Source organism: Pogona vitticeps, chromosome 10 (genome assembly GCF_051106095.1).
Source record: "Pogona vitticeps strain Pit_001003342236 chromosome 10, PviZW2.1, whole genome shotgun sequence".
Lineage (NCBI taxonomy): Eukaryota > Metazoa > Chordata > Lepidosauria > Squamata > Agamidae > Pogona > Pogona vitticeps.
The window spans coordinates 9,488,026-9,509,230 of record NC_135792.1 but is presented as its reverse complement, the minus strand read 5'-3'; the positions used below and the strand labels follow the sequence as shown (position 1 = coordinate 9,509,230).

At 46.1% G+C, this 21,205-nt stretch overlaps 1 protein-coding gene across 2 annotated transcripts in view; it reads left to right on the top strand.

The window, feature by feature from the left end:
• Nucleotides 1–21,205, top strand: part of GSE1 (Gse1 coiled-coil protein) — a 389,126-nt gene that overhangs the window by 127,815 nt on the left and 240,106 nt on the right. The window lies entirely within an intron of this gene.

Genomic DNA, 21,205 nt, shown 5'->3' with positions numbered 1-21,205 from the left:
AAGCTTCAGTGTCCTAAAGCTAAGCTTGGCTGGATGCCAACTCTTAGGAGTTTAACATCCTCCCCAGTCAAGAGTTGCAGCATTCCTAGAAGAGGTGTCTTTCTGTCTTTCTCACTCTCTCCCTCCTTCTCTTTCACTTGTACACATACTCATACCCATCTTTTAGTCCTGTTTCCTCTTGAGAGACTCTCTGGTATATACTCTGGTACAGAACCCTAGTTCAATGCATTCTCAAAGGCTGTCACGGCCTGGCTCCCAGCACTGAAAAATACAGCCTGCAAAAAGGTCAATGAACTCTTCCCAGCCACATGGACTGGTGATCACTGTACACAAAAGACTAGCTAACAGCACACATCAATCACAGTTACAGATCATCTCCCCCCTTATCACAACAATACATCCATAACAAAAAATGCCCTGATCTCAATAATCATCCAATCTCCTGGAAAGGACAAAAAAGCTGATCCCACAGCTACAAATATCCAACTATCCCACACACTACACCAGAACACATCCTGTCCTCCGAAGATGCCGGCCACAGAGAGTGGTGAAACATTAGGAAGAAAAACCTCCAGAAAAACTGCCAAAAAGCCCAAAAAACCTACAACAAGCAACCCTAGTTCTGTTGAGCAAAAGCGATGAAAAGACTTGTGGCTTTATTATGGCTTAACCTTTTGTGGATTACAATCCACTTTATCATATGCATGAAATGTCATCTTGTAATTTTCAGGGTATATGCCAGGGTATTATGCTGGAATTATAGACAGCGAGTTCACAGGAAACTGAAGAGAGGTCTTTACTTGCAGTGTCTCACACCCAGCAATACAAGTGGGACAACTGATGCACTCAAGAGGACGTTGTGCTGCCTGTGGGCTGAGTTTGCTGTGGCATTTTGCCATCAGGACAGGGTGGGGGGGGGACAAAAAGACAATGGGGGGACTGACCATGAGGCAAGCCTATTGGGACACTTTCTGTCATCTAAGAAAAGAAGCAGGAGATCAGGTTGATGGGTTTATAAGGACTCCTTGCTTTAGTTTAGCAAACGTATCTACTATTTATTCATTTAAAATATTTGTACCTCCATCTTTATCCTATCCCAAGACAGCTTACATCCTTTTAAAAAAAGGATAACATTTGAAAGCTAAAAACAGTAAGTTATACAAATATATGTATTTTTAAAAAAATGAACATTAGACTTAAAATGTCAGACAGAAACATTACTAAAGCAGATTTAAACACATCAAAAATGCAAACCATCCTATTTTAAAAACCCCTCAGACAACCAGTCAACTAAGTGAAAGCCAGCCTGAAAGGATATTTGCCTGCTTGTGGAAGGACCGCAGAGACGGGGCCAGCCTGGCCTCCTGTGGGAGGGAGTTCCAGAGTCTAGGAGCAGCAACAAAGAAGGCCCGTTACTATTTTCCCACCAAACGTGCCTGTGAGGGTGGTGGAAGGCCTCCCCTGATGATTTTACCATCAGCACAGGCTCATAAAGGGAGACATAGACCTTGAGATAGCTTGGACCCAAGCCGTTTAGGGCTTTATGGGTTAAAACCGGCACTTTGAATTGGGCCCAGAAATGGATTGGCATCCAGTCGATCTGCTGTAACAGGGGAGTTCTGTGATCCCTCTAACCAGCCCAAGTTGGCAATCTGGTTACAGCACTGAAGTTTCCAAACACTTTCCAGAGGCCATATAGAGCACATTATAGTAATCCAGCCAAGATATAATCTCACCATGAGCAGATCAGATCTCTTCAGGAATGGGCACAGCCGGTGTAGTAGATTTAATTGTTCAAAGGCATTCCTGGCCATGGCTGAAACCTGGGCATTTAGGCTCAGAGACTAATTCAGGAACACCCCCAAGCTGCACACCTGTGTTTTCAGAGGGAGGGCGACTGCATCCAGCATAGGCTGGATCTCTGTTCCCTGATTTGCCTTTCCACTGACCAGGAGCACCTCTGTCTTGTCTGGATTAAGCTTCAGCTTATTCACCCTCGTCCAGTCCATTACTGACACCAGATGTAGTAATGGCTTCCTCAGATTTAGATGGAAAAGAGAGAGTTCGGTGTCATCTGCATACCGGTGACACTGAACTCCAAAACTCTGGACAACCTAAGCCACTGAGAGATCTGGCAGAACCAACAAGGACACACTTCCCTGTTCAATTCCTAGCATAGGTCATCCACCAAAGCAATACCTGTCCCATAACCAGGCCTGAAGCTAAATTGAAATGGATCGAGATAATCCCTCTGGTCCGGGAACCCTGAGAGGTGGTAATATACATAATATGCTTACCTTCCTGTGTTTTTATCAAGAGATGGCTTAAAGTAGGAAGATGAGTGATCAAGGAAGACCTATTCCTATCCTTCCCAGTATTTTAATCTATGAAGGATTAAAACTGTGCATCTATCTGGATTTCAGAGGAGAAATGTTTCCTGTCTATAAAGCAATGCAAAGGAAAGGTACAGCATGTTGAGACTGCAAGAATTATCTGAATATCTAGTATCATTGTCCATCTCTGTTCTGACTGGTAACAGTTCTGTGGGACTTAGCAGAGTTTTGAAAAGTTAACTTTTGCATTTTAATTCCCTGAATCCCCCAGACCTCGTGGGTCATGCTGGCAGGGGAATACAGAGCTTGCACACAGAAAAGTAATTTTTTCCAAATGCTGGATCTCAGACAGAGAGACGTTAGTCATCACTGCTGTGTGAGATCCTTTAACTGGAGGTGAATCTTGGACCTTCTACATCTACCCCTGATCTATTTTCTCAAGCAGATTCGTGTAGTCTCTTTCCCCCATATTTCTTCATCAGGTTAGACCAAGGCCTTCTGCTCCCTATAACAAATCTCCAGAAAGCTAAGAAAAGCAGAGCTCCTCCTACAGCCACCTGGTGGTGTCACTGTAGAATAAGGGGTCAGGGAGGGTCTTTGGTAATTTGTGAGCTATTTACTGCCAGCCAGCTGGGAGCAGAAGCTATGGCCTGGAACGGGCCATGTGAAGCGGCCTGTGTTAATTACCAGAGTCGCTTGGCAGAGACACTGAGTAATGGTATGTTAGATGCTTGCTGTATTTCATGCACCGGCTCCCAGTAGAAGAGCCTTCGTGTTTCTGGTCAGGATCTTGGCTGCTGCTCGCAGGAGGAGGAGGCATTAAAAAGCCATGCCAACTGCATGTGGGTGAGACAAGGTTAAGGTTGGCTCTGCTATAATCATATGGATGACTCCTCCTTTCTCCCATTCAGTTGGAGCTAATTCTGACATAGCCTTTTTCTTAGAGGTATAATGCTTTGTCAAGGAAAAATTTAGTCTGGAATATAAAAACTTAAAAACAAACAAACAGGGAATTTTGGTAACCTGAGCACCTTGCAGCTTACAGTTATTTGTGTGTGAGAGAGATAAACATGCAATGTTAAGTGCACATGAGAGCTGTACGAATGCATTTTCTATATAAAACAAACTGCTCACAGTCACTTTGCATACTTACGCTGACACCACAAATGTATTCAACTCAGAAAATTAGGAGGGAAAAATATAACAGACATTGGTTTGCTCTAGATTAGTGAAGGCAGAAAGATAAAAGTCCTTCTTTGTACCTTGTGAGAACTGCTGATAAGGGTATTTGTTCCTTTCGATTCTGTATAACAAAATAGTGTGATGAAAATTTGTGAGAAGGAACATGTTCAGCGCAGCAAGCTGTTGAGACTGGCTCACCTGGTTCAAACCAGGACAAAGGCAGAGAGAGAGAGAGACTGATGGACACATGCTAGAGAGAGACTTTGAGCCCAGAGAGTATCCTGTGGGGCAGTCCTCCATTTGCTGCAGGGAAAAGCCTTTTATACTGCCCCACAATACTTAAAGCACTCTCTGGATAGTTTACAATTTAATTACACAGGCTACACATTACCACCAGCGCCAGTACGTTGGGCACTCAATTTACTGACCTTGGAAGGCTAAGTAAAAATTGAACTGCTTACCTGGACCCATTGAGCTCGAACTCAGGTTGTGAGCAGTCTTGACTGCAATACTGCAGTTTAACCACTATGCCACAAGGTTCTTAAAGAAGCCACTGTCTCTCATCCATTTTATATTGGACTACCATAAGCTAAGAGCTGACCAGTAGTTTTAGCCAAAACAAAAAAGCATCTTGAGCCATGTCAAAAAAATAACAAATTTTATTTGGCATAAGCTTTTCTGTACTGTAGCCCAGTCCTTCAGATGTCTGGAAAAGTGGGCTATAGAGAAGAAAAGCTTATGCCAAATAAAACAGGAGTATTCCTTTTGTTGCAACAGTGTAACACGGTGACCTTGAAAATGTTGACATTTGTTTTAGTAGCCCTCAGTTTGATTAGATAATGCTGCATTTTATGAGGCTTCCGTCACTACCAAACAAAAAACATCAGGCAGCTGTTGTGTCTTTTCTTCAAGTTTTCAATGATAAGAAGAAAGAGGGAAGAAGTGGCACAAAAACAGTAATGCTGAAAATAGCAAATGTAGTCCTCTGTTATTCCTGGTAAAATTCTGTGAATGAGGCAGGATGCAACAAAAGCTTTATATGAAGCATTGCTAGTTGTTGGAGGCAGACATATCATCTCCCTAGCTGTGTGAGTTTGATGCAACAAAACCTGAAGATTGTTGTACCTCCTTAAAGATATACAGGTTTTTATCTTATTCTGCCACCCCACTGTCCTCTGCTCCCAAAAAGGCTGGCTGTGCTAAGACAGAGTTCCCACTTCTGAAACTGAGTTGATTTTGATATGCTTTTGAAGGACACCTCTTTTACTTCTGTGCTGCAGCATCTTGGTTTAGTAAGTCAAGACTTTGAACCCCCATCACAAAAAAATCCATCCTGGAATGGGTTCAGTCTGCTTGGGGTTGGGGCAAGCTAGAGCAGTGGTCCCCAACCTTGGGCCTCTAGATGTTCTTGGACTTCAACTCCCAGAAATCCTGACCAGCAGAGGTGGTGGTGGTGAAGGCTTCTGGGGGTTGTAGTCCAAGAACATCTGGAGGCCGAAGGTTGGGGACCACTGAGGTAGAGAAACATTCCTTTAGGACCCAGCTGAGCACCTGCAATGCTTTTCTTGGTAGACATAGAACACTGTGTTATTTCCCCACACATACACACATCTGCAGGAACCAAAGTGCTTAAGGTCATCTGATGGCAACATCTGTCACGGGTTTTAAGCCAGACCCTGGAGCAGAATCTTATTGCCTGCCTTGTCCCTGGGGATCCAGAAACAAGACAAACTATGGGGATCCCCTGTGATCCTACAAGTCAAATTGGCATCAGTTGCCAGAGGCGATGTCATTTTCTGATTCTCCAGCAGATGGCAAGTTGGAGCCCAGAGTCCAGTATACATAATCATGTTTGTCAGACCTTAGGCTCCCTGCCTCCACTTCTTCTCTCCTGGCGTCCAAGGCCTGCTTATCTATGTAGGCTCAGTGTCAGGAAGGCCCTGCCATTTCGGACTTTTGTGCTAACTTGAGTCCTGGGATCAGGTATTTGTTGAAACTTCGGAAACTGCTTCCAGTGGTGGCATTCAAAGCACTTTAGGACAACTCCTGGTACTGCCTTAAAAGCTCAGAAATGATGAAAAGGTCCCTATGCGGGATCCATGGTTCCCCTTTCAGCCCACTATCCAAGGGCAGGCAGCCTCTTGCAGCGGCTCTCATACTCCTCCTTCTCCCCCGAGCAAGGCTCAAATTTTCTGCCTGGGAAAAGAGTGCTAAAACTTTGTAGCACCAAGGTCCAGCCTGGGAAAATGTAATGGGGAGTGTGGTCCTGGACATGTGCAGAGTTCTAGTCCCTGAATCGTTTCAAGGGTAGCCCCTGCTCACTGTCCGGAAAAGCTGGACCTCTCTCCTCTGTAAAACGGAGGGAAGGTCGCGATCCAGAGTCCCCTGCCAGGCTGCATTCAGTGGGGGCTTGCTTCTGGGTCCCGCTCGCCGGAGAGACGCGCGGAAAATGCGGCAACTGCGCAAAACTGACCGGGCAGTAAACCCTTGCCGGTGACTGGAGCAGATCCGAACTGAGCGGACCTTACTCCCGAGTAAGCGCACTCAGGCACGGGCTTGCCCTTGTGGGGGACGACCTGCTGTGCTTCTCCATCGCTTAGGCCCCGCGAAGTGGGGAGCGTGCGTGGCTTAGAAGTCCTCTCTTCCCAGGGGTGTCACCGCTGCCCCACCCCGCTCCCCTCCGCACGTGTCCGGGGCTGGCACGCTGACCCCCCCCCCGCCGCCGCCCCTCCCCTCCCCGGCTCGGCTTCTCCAAGCGGGGGATCGGCCCGCGAAGCCGCCGCCGCCGCCGCCGCCGGGCCGGGCCCGGTTGGAGCCGGTGAGTCACTCGGTGGCTGCAGCTCCTGGAACAGGAGCAGCCCCGGCTGGGCTGGGCTGGGCTGGGCTGCGGAGCCGAGCGGAGCCGCGGGCGGGGGAAGAGAAGCACCAGAAGCAGGAAGTGGGGGAGAGCCGAGCGAGAGAGCGAGCGAGCGAGGAGGGTCAGGGCCGGAGGCAGAAGAGCGCGAAGGAGCGAGCGAGGCTCCCCGGCGCGGAGCAAACTTTTCCCCGCCCGCCCGCCTGCCCGCCTGGCTTCCGCGTCTGGCGGCTGGATGAGCGCCGTGCCTCGGAGGGGTCTCGCCGCTGCTGCCCCAGCTTTTGCTGCTATTGCCGCCCCCGGCCGGCTGGCGCCATGGAGGAGAGGACCCCTCGCTGGACCGGCCGCCTCGGTGAGCGCCGCTGCCCTTCCCGCGCCCATCCAGCGCCGTGGCTGGGGGCGGGGAGGGGAGGGGAGGGGGGGAAAGGGAGGGCGAGACGGGGAGGGGGCGCGCCGCCTCCGCCGGCCTCGTCCCACCACCGCGGGAAGGGTCTGGACTGGGGTGGATTCCGGACAGGAGCCTGTGTCTGTGGGTGGGGGACTTTGAGTGCGAAAGGGGATGGCCTGCTATCTGAAGGGTGCCTGCGTGTCCGCCTGATGCTAATCGGCCCCTACCGATGGATCTCTGCACATGCTCAGAGATGCTCCTTGTAATACTGTATTAGATATAGCCCTGTGTGCATACACAGTTAAGCCCCCCCTTCCAAATATGCCTTGTTTGTGTTTGAAGCACTTCGGAGTGGTGTGGTAGCGTGAAGCAGTAATGTACAGGTCCGTGAAATGTAGGTTCTCTGTTCTGCTTTCTGAGATCTGTGTGATGATAAAAGAGCCGCCTTCTATACTGCAAGCGATTGCCCACCCAATTCCTGCTTTGTACCTTCATGTCTCTAGCAAACCTTTACTAATTTTTTTTCATCTGGGGAACTCTCTGCCACATGACACTGTAGGAGTACTAAGTCATGACAGCTAAACATCTCCTGTCTCTTGTGCCAAGTATCCTCACCACATTTCACAAGTAGTGACTTTTTATTTTAGAAGTTTCTCCTAGGTATACGTATGTAGAAAAGGTACCAAGGATGCCCATTCTTGTACGTTCTTTTTCCCCAACTCTCTGTGGGTGAACTTTCTGGATGGTTTATAACGTTATAAAGTTGTTACATCGGCACCAGGATTTAGTTCATGATGATAGCCCCCCCCCAAAACTGTTAGTAAATACTGGTGCTGGGCCTTAATAGACATGTAGGGAAGTTTCTGGAGACAGGAAAACAAAATCTGCATTGTGCAGCTGACCAGCCTGGATAATATAGCTCTTCCCAACATGCTCACATGCTTCTTAGGAACTTGCCCTGCCGTTTTCTGAAGACCTTGTCTGTACGCTATTAGGAGATAAAAATCCTAATTTCTTTATAGCAGTTGCTAAATTTGTCACTGCTGTTCAGTCCTCCAAGATAATGGAACCTTGTGTTATTTAAATATATATTGCTGCTCAAAAGTTCATGCGCTTCTAAGGGGAAAGGAACTCCCATTGAGGAAATGAGACGGGATCCCATTTTCTCAGGACTATAACATCCAGTTGTGACTTACAGGTGAAGATGATCATTTCATATAAATGAGGCAAGTTTACTAATTAATATTTAAGACAGGAGGAAGCTCCATTAATCTCATGTGGCAATTCCTATCATCCATAGGCAGGATGGTGAAGGATTATGGGAGATAGAGTCCAAAAACATTTAGAGGGCCATAGGTTGTTTACCTTTGTGACAAGAGTTATTCTGAAGTCAGTATCCTCACCACCAGTTTAACCCTTCTATAATTCACAGCTAAACTGGAAACAATGTAAGTTATTCTTAGAAACACTGTTTTCAACTTTTGATCAGACAATGTTTCATTTTGTCTTTCTTGTTTTGTGTTGTTTTTTATTGTTTGAAAATGTTTGGAATTTTTAGGATAATACTGAGGAGCTGGCATAAAAACAACAAAATATGGTTTTTATCTTTATCTTGGGGAACAAGATGCTTATAGCAGCTAAATAGGAAGAAACGGGTCTTAGTGGAGTTGTGCATCAAAACCTTAGGAGCACAACCCACTAAGCTTGTTCATCAACCATATATTGTGTTCTGTGCAGTGTTGGACAACACCCTGTTGTGCAGCTTGGGCAAGAAGCAACATCAGGTTTATTGAGTTATTGGTGGCCAGTGTACATAGCTGATAAGCTGTGGTCATCATTGGGAGCCACCCACATGTTCTGTAAGACAGATGTAAACAATACAAGTATTGTGAAATGTTTTCCTCATGGTGCTGTCAACATGAGTGTTGGCTTCAGTAGAATGGAAAAGAAATGCCATCTTAGCTCAGGCAACCTCAGAACGACAAGTCCATGGTCTCTTTGGGGCATGTAAAGAAGAGGGATGGCCCTACATTTTTGGCTGCTTGAGGTAAAGGAAAAGATTTTGCTTCCCTTCCATTCATCCTGTAGAAATTAATTATAGTGGGGTCTTGACTTGAGAACTTAATCCGTATTGGAAGGAGGTTCTCAAGTCAAAAAGTCTGTAAGTCAAGTCTCTGTTGACCTACAGTGCATTGAAAACCGATTAATCCCGTAACAGGCCGTTTTGTTCCATTTTGGTTTTTTTCTGGTCTCTACGTCAATTCTCAGGCTGCAAGTCAAACCTAAATTTTGCGGCCAGAGAAGTCTGTAACTCAAAAAGTCTGTAAGTCAAGCCGTCTGTAAGTCAAGGGTCCACTGTATTCAATCTTACTTCAATGGTAGCAGCAGAATAGCAGGGTAGATTAAGATGCGCGGAACAGGTGGTTTAGAGTAACCTTCATATCTGACAGAAGGCCCTGTTGATGGCTGTTCTAGGACCGTGGAACTCCCTGTTGAGGGAGTCTAGGCCTGATTCTTGACTTACTGTTGAAAGGCAAAAATCCTCTGTTCAGACCAGTTTTGAGCACATGAATGGGCCAGTGAAAAAGAGTGGAAGACGGGGCGCCTCTTTTCCTGATCAGCTTTTGAATTGTTTTAATAGGTTGGTTGTTTGGATATGATAATATGTTTCATTGGGCTCTGATGTTATAATTTAATGTGTGTTCAGCTGTATCGCTTTTTTGAACCTTTCTGGAAGGTACCTGGGGCCTCTGCATTGGGTGAGAGGCGGGAAATAAATAAATAAAGGGCAACAGATTCTGCTGCTCTCCACAGTCTACCCAGCAATCTGCCGCCCATCATGCAGCTGCCTCTCTGAGGTGGCCCCAATGCAAAACTGCCAGCTGCCTTAGATTCCAGTTCCGGGTAGGTGAAAGAAAGGAGGACAGTCAAATCTAAGCGGCCATGCATTTTCATTTGCTTGATAGTGCTTCCCTTTGCACTTTAGTGCCCCCACATAATATCTGTGTCTGTGGAAGTGCCGATAAATAGGACGGAGAGTGTGCGCAGGGTATTTCTTATTTTATTCTTGCATTTTGCTGTGAGTTTTTCGGATTTGTGGACATCACATTTTCTGGTTGAACAGCCCAGGTCATGTCCCCAGAGGCCTCGCACAGTAGGCTGTTGCCTAGTTAGGAGTGGCATGGGGGATGAGCAAGAGGAAAGACAAGCCGTGGCATACCTGTGAGTGGAGCAGATGCTGTGCGGAGTGCTAGGATGAAGTCATCTTTGCCCCTCCAGCTTGGAACTGAAGGTCAAAGACTAACCTGAAGGAAGAGTCTCCAGCTTTCCTGACAATGGGACTTGTTTGGAAGCAACGCTTGAGCTATTAACTTCCTCCTGCTTTGGCTGGCTGGCTCTTGCTTTGAAGTGCACGCTGTGTCTGTTTTCACTGGCGTGCCTGTGAGATAATTAGACAGGCCAGGACTTAATTATTTGCTCCTTTCAGCTGTGCTCCACTTTATAACTTGTCTAAGTCAAATAGAGGTGATTGGTACAGAAAGGAGTTGTGCCTGGTTGTTAGAAATTTACTTTTAGCTGGAGATTGTCCCAAGGACTCTGGGGCCCCAGAGGATCCAGAAGTGGGCAGAGGGAACTTGAAGTCAAAACTCCTCTTTCAGGTTTAGGTCTTAATAATATCAAAGACATTGCTGTCTCTTAGTTTCCTGTTCTGTTCCACCAAAAGTGATGTTGGGTGTTGTCCAAAACTGATACTGTTATTTGCTTCCAGGCGAAAGTGTGAAACTAGTTGGATAATGAGCAGTGCCTAGGACTGAAGCTGGGGCCTTATTACAGAGCACGGTGTTCTTCAGATAAGTGAGGTGAAAGGGCCTGTCTTCTCCCTTGCCCTTGGTTTCAGATTTGTTTTACCTTGCTGTTCTGGTCTTTCCTCTATACTGTTGGGGAAAGCCTTTGAGTATACCTCGCCCCCTTGGTGCCACCAGGATTTGGCACAGGTTCTTGACATTGCCATGAGTGAAGCGTCCTTTGTTCTTGTGCACATCAAGACTCTTACCTCTGCCTGCCTGAGATACTGTCCTACCTTGCAGGTCTCACGCCGGCTTCCTCAAGAAGCCCACTCATGTTATGCCTGAGCTCAAAGCTCTTTGGAGTGTCATAGAAGAAATTCCAAAATGGACTGCATCCTTGCTATAGAGTGGGAACTCCCAGAAACTGAATAGTTCACCTCTGAAACTGAACCTATGACAAACATCCCATGGTTAATTATAAAATAACATGCCTTTAAAGAAGTTAAAGTAGTCAAGATGAAGTAAGTAAGATGTTGGGTCAGTTTCAGAAATTAAATAAAGTGCTTTCATTTTCTATCAGTAGCCAGTCAGCGTTAACCTGTGGGCTAAATTTACATGCAAGTTTCAACTAAAATAGACTCATTCAATCAATAAGACTTGTTAAGGCAATGCTACTGTAAGTTCCATTCATTCAATGGTTCCATTCTTGCTGGGATTACCAATTAGATTTATACTTACGTTTCAAGTCATTGGGAATCTGGTTCGCTACACAGGTACCTGAAATGCCCCCCCCCCCCCAATTTGTTGTATTCAGTGTGGAGTTTTGTAGAACTCAAAAAGTGTGAATTCTCTCTTACCTGTCCATATTTTTCTGTACATCTTTTAAACTCCTGGGATGTAACCATTAGCCAGGTCCAGACAGTTCTTCTAAGTTAATGCCGCCTTTCTATTTATTCTAACCTTGGTTTTTATCTTCATCAGGATTGGTTTGGTGAAGCTGTTCTTGGAAGCTTCAGTGGCTTTATCCCAAATCAAATTAGGAAGTGCTGCTTGTGACTCAGCTGGGAGATGTTTAACATTGTCAACCTTTGGGGCAAGGCATGGTGTCTTATTGCCTCCTCTGCTTCTGCCTCATAAGTCCTAAGGCACACACTTTGGTTCTGTCAAATCTTTGCCTAGTGCATGAAGAAGGCAGGACACAAGCACTGGGAATTCAACAACTGAGGACTGCAGGTGCCTTTGATCTCCTGTCTAGTTGTGGTGTTAAGACAAAAGTCTGAGGTTGCCTTTGTTCAAAGGCCTGCTTTGCCAGTTTTACATGACCCAGTGGATTGTACCAAGGGAGGCATACACAGCAAGGGAAATCCAAAAATGCCACAATAGAGACATTCGGTTGGGAACTGCTGCCAATCATGACTCTTCGGTGAGGGCGTCCGAATGCATTGCATCTTTGCCAGCACAGCTGGGTGCATTCATGTGCTGCATTTTTAAGCATGTAGTAGAAAAGCCTGTGTATGTGAAGTGGTTCTCAGAAGTGTATAGAATGAGGTCTTCTTTCCTTTTCATGTTTTCACCCTGAGTATTAACCATCATACTCACTTTGGTTGGGTATGATGGTTCAGCGCAACTCTAGAGTCAATGCTGCTTCTGGGAATAACTCAGACCCTTCCCCTTGTAGTCTGTGGCCATCTCTCCCCTATGTCCAAGCCTGTTGCCCTGTCATATACAGGTTGTGCTGGATGAAGCTGTTTACTGTGGCCCAGTTAAGAGGAACTGTATGCATATTTAAAAAAAGGAGAGGGTGGAAGGGATTTCAGGTTTCCTAGACTTTCCTTACAATAAAGGTGGGGGAAGTTGAACCTTGGAGGATATGCAATTACACATTTGTGTTTTCTTGTGTAAAAAGTGTGGCCTCTCACAAGAACAGCCCCCCCCCTGTCCTTTAGTTCCAAGGTTGTCCCTCATTTGCAAAAGGATTGAGAACCTTTATTCCTTCTTGTTGCATCAGGGAACTAATTGGCTCCTGGCCCAGCCTTCAGTTGGCTAGGAGTCCTATATAAGCTTCCATGTGGACGGCCAGCTCCACTGCTAAGCATTCTGTCTGCAGCTTACCGACAGTGATTCAGGACTTCTCTCTCTCTCCCTCTCTTTCCAGGACAGCTTGGTCCTGCTCCCGGGCAATCTTGCCAGCTCCAGCCACACACTGTTTCTCAGAAACCTCTGTCCTCGCCCATGGCAGTTGGGCCACAGTTAACTGCCTAGGCCTTGAGATCCGAGAGAGACCCAACTGCCAGTCTTGGTGCTGTGCCATTCCCTACAGTGAAGGGATCTCAAGTGGAACCAAACAAACCGGATTTCATCTGCAATGACAGCATTACTACTACTTCTTTATTATACTATGCAGATGACTCTGGGGTTGCATTGCTGTGTTTTTATAATCACTGTATGTGTGTTCTGCTTTCAGAATGCTACTGTTCTTAGGTTCACTCTTTTCTTCCCCCCCCTTTCTTTGTAAGAGGTGACAATGGGTGGAAACAACATAACAGTTGAAGTGTACATTATTTTCTGCTTTTGCACCGGTTACTCTGATCCATCTGTGTGTGTTAATTTATGAAAATTGCTAGCATACTCTTATCATGGGATATGAACAAGTGTGAATTTGCACTGCAGTTCTGTTTACATTGGTTTAATGAGAAGCTATAGCTCCATGGTAAAACACATGCTGAAGGTTGCAGTTTCTGTCCCCAGCATCCCTAGGTAGAATCGGGGGAGGCGCTAGTCTGAAACTTTGGAAAGAGCCGCTACTGGCTATCACAGACAACGCCAAGATAGATGAACCACCTTCCTCTCTTCTTGCCCTTCCAAGATGGTGTATGAATGTCCATGCATGTATACACAGTTCACAGTTGTGGTGGGTACACTTAGTTCTGGTTAAGTTATCATGCACCTGTATAAGATGAGAGTGTAAGAGAGGGAAATTGAATTTATGTAGACCTTTGTTTCTGCCTGTGTTTGTTCATGTGCGTGTGTGTGTGTGCGCGCGCGCATGCTGGCTCCAAGACACAGAGCACTGCAACTGAAGACAGTGGCTTTGGCCAGGGGCCAGGAATCTGCTGTTCCTGGTGTAGGTGGAGAGGAAAGAGGCTGGGCTGTGACATGCAGCTTGGAGAAGGCCGTTTTTATCGCTTCCTGACATACCAAGGCCCTTTCGAGGTTACAGGTTGTGTAGAGGGGGTGGAAGGGTGCTGCTCCTTTCCACATTTAGTGGTGCTGGGAATTTATTTTTGTGGAGGGGAAACCAGGTCCTGGAGCCAAGATTGTGGTGGCCAAAGAACTGCATGTAAAAAGTTTTCATTGCTTGTTATCGCAAGACCTCTCGTAGGCAGAATCTTTGGCTGTACAATCTTCTCCTGCCCCTGAGAATTTACAATTAGATCCGTTCTGTAGATGGAAGGACAGAGGCCAGGGAAGAGTGACTTGTCCAGGGCCACCCACCAAGTCTGTGGCTGAGCTGAAACATGTACCCGTATCTGTGGGTTTGTGCCCAGTGTTCTGCCCACTTGGAAAAAACAGCTTTATCTTTCCGGTTCTCGGTGAGGAAGCTCTGTCCTGTGTTTTTTTTTTTTTTTTCTGGAGGGGAAGGGATGGTTCAGTTGCCTAGGCATGGGGGCTATTAACTGTAATGCTAATTTTGGTGAGGCAGCATCTCCTGCTGGCACTTTGCATTTCCTTCAGAGTTTGGGGGAAGTAAGATTCTTTCTTATTGGCAGTCCTAGTTTAAGCCCACAGTTGAAGGTGTGAGCAGCAGCCATCAGCCAAGGGAAATGATTGGCTGTTCAGATAAAATTACAGGCTGGGATGATTTGATGTATGCGTTCACTCTACAAGGAGTCAGTTGTGTCATCACCTGTTGCGGCTGTTATGAACTGTTACTGTGCTTATTTGATTTAATACATCCTGATCTCTTTTAGCAACTGTGTATAGCCTTTGTAAAATCAGACTTAGGTAAAATACAATATGTTTATTTTGTAATACGTTGCATCTTTTACAAAGTATTGTCACAAGTCGGTTTCTTGTGTACGTGTCACAACAGCTCCATTGTTTACCCTCCTATTATGCATACACACCCATCTACCTTGCGTACTCCTGTTGTTGCTGAAGATCATGCTGCAAGTACAGCTGTCTGTAGAAGCTTATGGAGCCATAGTAAATCTTTCTAGTCTTTAAGGTGTCACAAGACCTGTTAGTTTTATGAGCAATGAGGACTAGAGGATTGAGGCATTATATTCTAAATCGAAAAGCTGGTAACAAGGCATCCTGAAGGTATAAGAGCCTATAGACAGATGAAATAGATCTGAGTCCCCTTCCTAGAATCCCCACATTTTTACTTTCACAGAGGTTTGTCCTCCATAATTAGGGCTGACAGAGGACAGTCCTTCTTTTGAATATGCCCTTTACTGAATAAAGAAGATAATGATAGAGAGACAGATCAGGAACCATGAATTTGCCCATCCATTTGGAATTACTTAGACAGCAGACAGAGCACCAGATACGCAGGTGTCCTAGTCATAGCCTTCTGTACTTGGGTGAGATGCCTTATACTTCTGTTCCAATTGACCAAGGTTATTTCTGAATTTGTGTCTATATGTATGAGTTGGTAGATGCAGTTTTATGCAGATTTGTGTCTTCTGTTTTGGTAATGCATGTCCTTCGTTTTGATGATAATGTAAGTGGTCACCCCTCCCACACCATTGTCTCTTGGGCACGTATGGCCATGGCCCTCTTCTCAGTTGAAGCAACCGCCTGTATCCTCTGAGCCCCATCTTTCTGATCCATGCCCATCTCCTTCCTTATAGTCACGGCAAGATGGAGGGTTGGACTCTTGTGACAGCAGCTCCATAGTATTCGTTTGGCAAGCTTTCTGTTTGTGTTTGGCAGGCTGGCTGGCAGGGCAATACATTGTGGCAGCCCAGGTCTTCCTCTCTGTTTGTGGGACACATGATCCCCCTCTTTTCCCTTCCTTCCTCCTCCCCAGCTTTCCCAGGAGCTGTTCTCTTCCCAGAGCTGTGGGAGGCCAGCTTTCTCTGACTCTCAGTCTGCCTGCTGCTCTCTGTTTTCTGGCTCTGAAGCTGGATGGCAGCCCAGAAACGGAGGTGGAGTGGGAGAGCGAGTGAATGAGTGTGTGTGTGTTTGCTTGTGTGTACACGAGATCATCTTTAAATGGGCTAGAAGACTGGTTGCCAACTCTCCCTTTCCTACTTAAGGTTCTGGCCCATTAGGGCAAATGGAGCATTGCCCTACCTCAACCTCAACTTACCCTGAGCTAGCCCAAACTTGCCCGTTTCCTTAACAGAAATGGACAGGGTCCTGCCTGTTTTTCCCCTTCTGTCTGTGTTTGTCTGCTGCCTGCTTGTGTGTCTGTCTACATTTTTCTGTGTATTGTCACCCGCTTTTGCTCTTGGCTCTGCCTCTCACATCTGGTTCTGCTTTCCATGCCAGGTGGGCAGATGCCCTCCAGGCCGTCCAGTTCAAGGAAGTTTAAATTGAGGCTCATGAAGCCTTTTGCTGGACAACAAATTGTGGTGGGGTTTCTGGAGAAAGCAGAAGAGGCATAGGAATAGGCTTGAAATGCAATGTCTGCATCTTAGTTGGACAGAGAATCACAGCAGCAGGACACAACCACACTTAAGAACTAGAGTAATGTAGTGGTTATGGTGTTGGGAGGTTTTGGTTTAAATTCCTACCAGGCCGTGAAGGTTGCTGAGTGACCTTGCATAAATCATTCTCCTCAATCAGACCTACATCCCAAGGTATTATGAAGATGAAATGGGCAGGAGAAAAGCCAAACACCGTGAACTCATTGGAGGAAAGGGAGAATGCAAATGTAACAAAGAAGTAACCTGAGGCGAGCTAGATTAGTTCTGCTGCAAGACAGAATTGTCTAGTCATATCTCTGTCTACTCATATCTGCTGTCACAGAAAGAAAGCACATGCAAGAGCCCTTCTAGTAATTGAATGATGCTATGGACAAAATATACAGTGGTGCCTCACTTAGCGATTGCCTCATTTAACGATGTATTCGCTTAGCGATGAGGTTTTTGGAGCGATCTTGCGCTCCGTTTAGCAATGTTTCCAATGAGGGAATTTCGCATAGCGATGTTTGGGACCTTGCTTCACTTAGCGATGACAGTTTAGGTCCCCTGTTTCGCTTAGCGATGTTTTTGACAGCTCCGTTTTCGCTATTCTTTAAAGGTGTTAAATTGTTTAAAAAGGGTTTAGAGTGCTTGGAATCGTTAGTGCCCTGTTAACCAAATTTGGTTTCGTTCTGACTCCTTTTGAATTTTTGGTGTTTTTTTTTTCCTCCCCATTGAAATGCATTGAAAAGGTTTCAATGCATTCCAATGGGGGAACCGCGTTTCGCTTAGTGATGTTTCCTATGGCGGTTTTCATTAAAGGACGGCAATCCGTTCCCATTGGAACGGATTATCCGGTTTTTAATGCATCTCTATGGGAAAACGCGTTTCACTTAGCGGTGTTTTCCCATAGCGATGAATTTTTTGGAACCAATTAAAATCGTTAAGTGAAGCACCACTGTACTAGCTGGGTAACTCAGTGAGCTAGGTATCTTGACTGTGGAGTCAGAGGTTAAGAGTTCAGTTCCCCACTGTGCATCCCTAAAGACCAGCCTGTGGGACCTTGGACAAGCTGCAGAGTCCCAGAGTTACCCTCAGAAGAAGGGAATGGCAAACCACTTCTATGTTCTATCTGGAAAACCCTGAAAAAGATTGCTGTAAGTCAAAATTGAATTGATGACACTTGGTGATGATGAGGATGCACAAAATAAAGAGGTCACTTGTTCTTCTGACCTATGTAAAGGAATGCCTTCCTAATCCCAGCTGGGGACGTTCCTGTGGTTCAGTGGGCAAAGCAAATGCTTTGTGTTGTGTTAATTCCCAGATATGATTCCTTAGTTATCTGTGGCTAAAAGGCTCTTGGGTCAAAGGGCTAGAAGAGACAAAGCAAAGTGCATGCGCACTGGAAATGTAACTGGGCACTTCTTCATTGTTCCCTGGTTCAGAGGCCAGTGTGACCCAATGAAAATGTGTCACATTTCTGCCATCATGAGAGAGAGCATGTATATTTCTCTGTGGTTGACCAGAGTGGATATGGATTGACTTGTATGGGGAACTCTTGGGGGGGGGAGCATTTTCTTTGGTTCTCTTGCCCTTGTGTCTGGTTCTGTACCCTGCTCGTTCTCTCTCTCTCTCTCTCTCTCTCTCTCTCTCTCTCTCTGTGTGTGTGTGTGTGTGTGTGTGTGTGTGTGTGTGTGTGTGTGAGAGAGAGAGAGAGAGAGAGAGAGAGAGATCTTAGGCTCTGTGTGTACGAGAGAGAATGAAAGGCAATTTAATCTGTTTGGGGTTTGGCAGAGAGGCGTGCGTAAGCTCTTCTCTCAACCAAGGGAGTTACCTCAAAGCAACACTTCCCCATGGCGGCTCGTCTGCATCCCACACTCCACCCAGCCTTTATAAAGTGTGAAAAGGGCAGCAGTGCCGACTGAGCTGTCGCCTCACTCTCCCAGCCCCTGCTGTTGCCCTGCCCAATTTGTCTCTGGTTGGCGATGTTGTGCCGCTCTTCTCAGGAGAGGAAACCAACACACCTGCTTGCTTCAGGACCAGCAAGAACAGCTGCCTTTTCCGGGGGGCCCTGTGAGAAAAGCATTGTGGGGATGAGGTCTACCTTCCGCTCCCCTTCCTGGCTTACATCAACAGGGCCCTCATTCTAGTTCCCTGCCATCTCTTCAGCTGTGTCTCCATGTTGTCCACAGAGGGGCGCGCAACGTGATTCTTCTGACCAGCTCTTAACCCAGAATCCCCTCCTGTATTCCTGTGAGGAGTTTCCTCCTTAAAGGAATTCCATTGACCTGCCATTCGCTCGGTGAGCTCTGCTCCCAATGCTCAGCAGCTTTTTCTTTCCGCCTGTCCTTTTGGAAGTTCAACATTCATTTAAGTCAAGAGGAGAGAATATTATTGCCTCTAAAGCCCCTTGCATTTAATAGTAAATCCTCTTCATTGCTTTGACATAGCTTTTTAGCACCAGCAGCATCCTACCACAGGGAGCAGGAGGGGCATCATCAGACACCCCCCCACACACACACACACAGTAGGCAGCTCTGAAGAGAGGGTCTGTTACTTTTGGAAACAAACGTGGATGAAGTGCATTAGTGGAGCTTGCAAGGAGAACAAGGGGCCAGCTGCCTCCTCTGACTTGTCCCATGTCTTCTTGGTATGGTGGCAGGGGCTGGCTCAGTGACCCCCATGAGTAAACCCATTCACCATCCCCAGTGAAAAGAAAGCAGGATCTGTTCTGACAGAGAGGTACCCTGTGTCCTTCCCATGCTGTAGATCATCCCTAGATGTTGCTGGACTGCAAGTCCCAGCATTCCTTACCATTGCCAGTACTGGATATGGCTGATGAGAGGTACAGTCCAGCAATATCTGGGGGGAAATACAGTCTGCCCACCTTTGTTGTAGAGGGTTCTGGGTATGTAATATTCAGGTTGCACTGAGTCTTGTTTTAAATATCTTTTTATTTTAATAAGAGAGAGAAAGAAGTTTGGAAATGTACAAATGCAAAATTGTGTTTCCAGATAAATTGTCCGAATTAGGGTCCTTGTAGAAACGTGAATCCTTGTCCCTCTGCTTCTAGGGCACACTTATCTGCCACTAGTAAAAGTCTTGCCCATCTTGCTCACCTGTGAGAAGTGTTTCTTTCTTTGAATTTCTGTTTCTCCACTTCCTCCCTTGGCAAGGATTGTAGTGCCCCATCCCCCATCCCACAAAGGTGATATTTCCTGACATCCAAATACCCAAGTCTTTCCTTTTGCCAGGTAAGCTAAAAACCTAGATTTTCTATGACAGCTGAAGTTTCGCATGCATACTGTACGTAGCATTCTTTTCTCCTTTCTGCTTTCCCCAAACTGGTGCTTCCTGTTGTTTTGAGTTACATCTCCCATCATTTTATCACATGGCCTGAGCTATTTGGCCTCCAGTGGGCCCCCCAAAATCAAAGGGAAATGCCTAACCCAGCAGTGAGGCATTGACTGGAAGACTCTCTCTGCTACTCTCTTCCCACTCAAATGTGCAACCCACAGCTTTCTCCTTAGTTTAACCCTGTGGCCCTTTATCTCTATCTCTCCACCCTGCTTTTGTTATCTTCCTTTCAAGCCCTGTGACCTTGTATGGGCACAGTTTTTCTTTCTATTTGCCTGTCTGTTCCCAACCACCCCCGCAGCCCTCTTACTAATCTTCTAAGGACACTCCTCTCAGTTCCTTCTTCGCCACTGGCTTTCCAAGACTGCTAGGTCCTAAAATAATGGCCCTAGAAACAAATGTGTGGTAGAGAAGGGGGAACTACATATTAAAAAGTTGTTGTTTAGTTGATACTGGAGCTATGGTATTGGTTTCATATTGAGTCCATGAGGACTAGAAACTTGAAGGCCCTCCAACCTGATACATTAATCTGAAGATTGGGCTGCATATGTACATGTAAGCTTATGTTAGTTTTTAAGGTGGCACAAGAGCCTTCATTGGTTTTTACAGCAAAGGACTCTGGAAACATCAAGTGTCTTCATGTTTTTGAAACCTGAATCTTGAAAATTAGTGCCCCAAGTCAGAACAATCAGGCAACCCTACATGGGCTTTCATCTGTACCTCTCCTACTCCGTTTTATTTATATCAGACTTGTTAAGTCTACAGTGTTTTGGTTTTTTGTAACATTGTATGAGAAAGGGTGCTGTTGTTTAGGATACAGTTGGAGAAGAGAGGCGCAGAGAGAGGAGGAGATCTGCCCAAGGCTTCAGTAGATCCAAGTCCAGCTTTGAATCCCATCCCTTCTCATTCTGAGCTTTTGCTGTTTCCTCTCCATTGGTACCCGTCTGAGGCCCAGAATGAAGGCGTTCAGATGCTGTGGACCTTGATCTGGTAGCACCTGTTGAATAAGACTCATTTTGCCTTAAATCTTTCCAGTGGGGGTTGGGGGTGGCAGTAGCTGCTGCTAATTTACATCTGCTTTTTTTTAAAGATTTAATTGGACCATGAGACTTATGGAGAGATTTCCCCACTTGCCTTTTTTTTTTTTTTTTTGCATGTGTGCAAGTTTGATTTCCTTTCCTCTGGAGCTAGCAATATTTAAATATTAATGCTTGTCTCTAATTGCTGTGTTAGAAGAACTGTGGATTCAAGGGGGAGTAGTTCTGGGTGGGGGTGGGGTGGAGGGAGCAGTAGCTGCTGCTACCTCCTCCTCCTCCTCCTCCTCCTCCTCTCTGCCAGTTAATTTTGTTTTCACAGTGACTGTTTGTGGAGGAGAAATGTTTGTATATTTCCAGTAGGATTTGTCCAGCCATAGGGAAAGGGGAGGACTGGTGGCTGGCTGGCAGGCATGCAGAGCAGATGTGTGTGTGTACACACACACACACACACACACACACACACACACACACACACACAGAGAGAGAGAGAGAGAGAGAGAGCGAGAGAGAGAGCAAACAGTAAAGGAGCATGAGCGGGCTCTTCTCTGGAGGATCTATGTGTGTGCGTGCATGCGTGTGTGTGCCTGTGGTGGAGCACACATGATCTCCTTCTCCACTATCACTTTGGCTAGC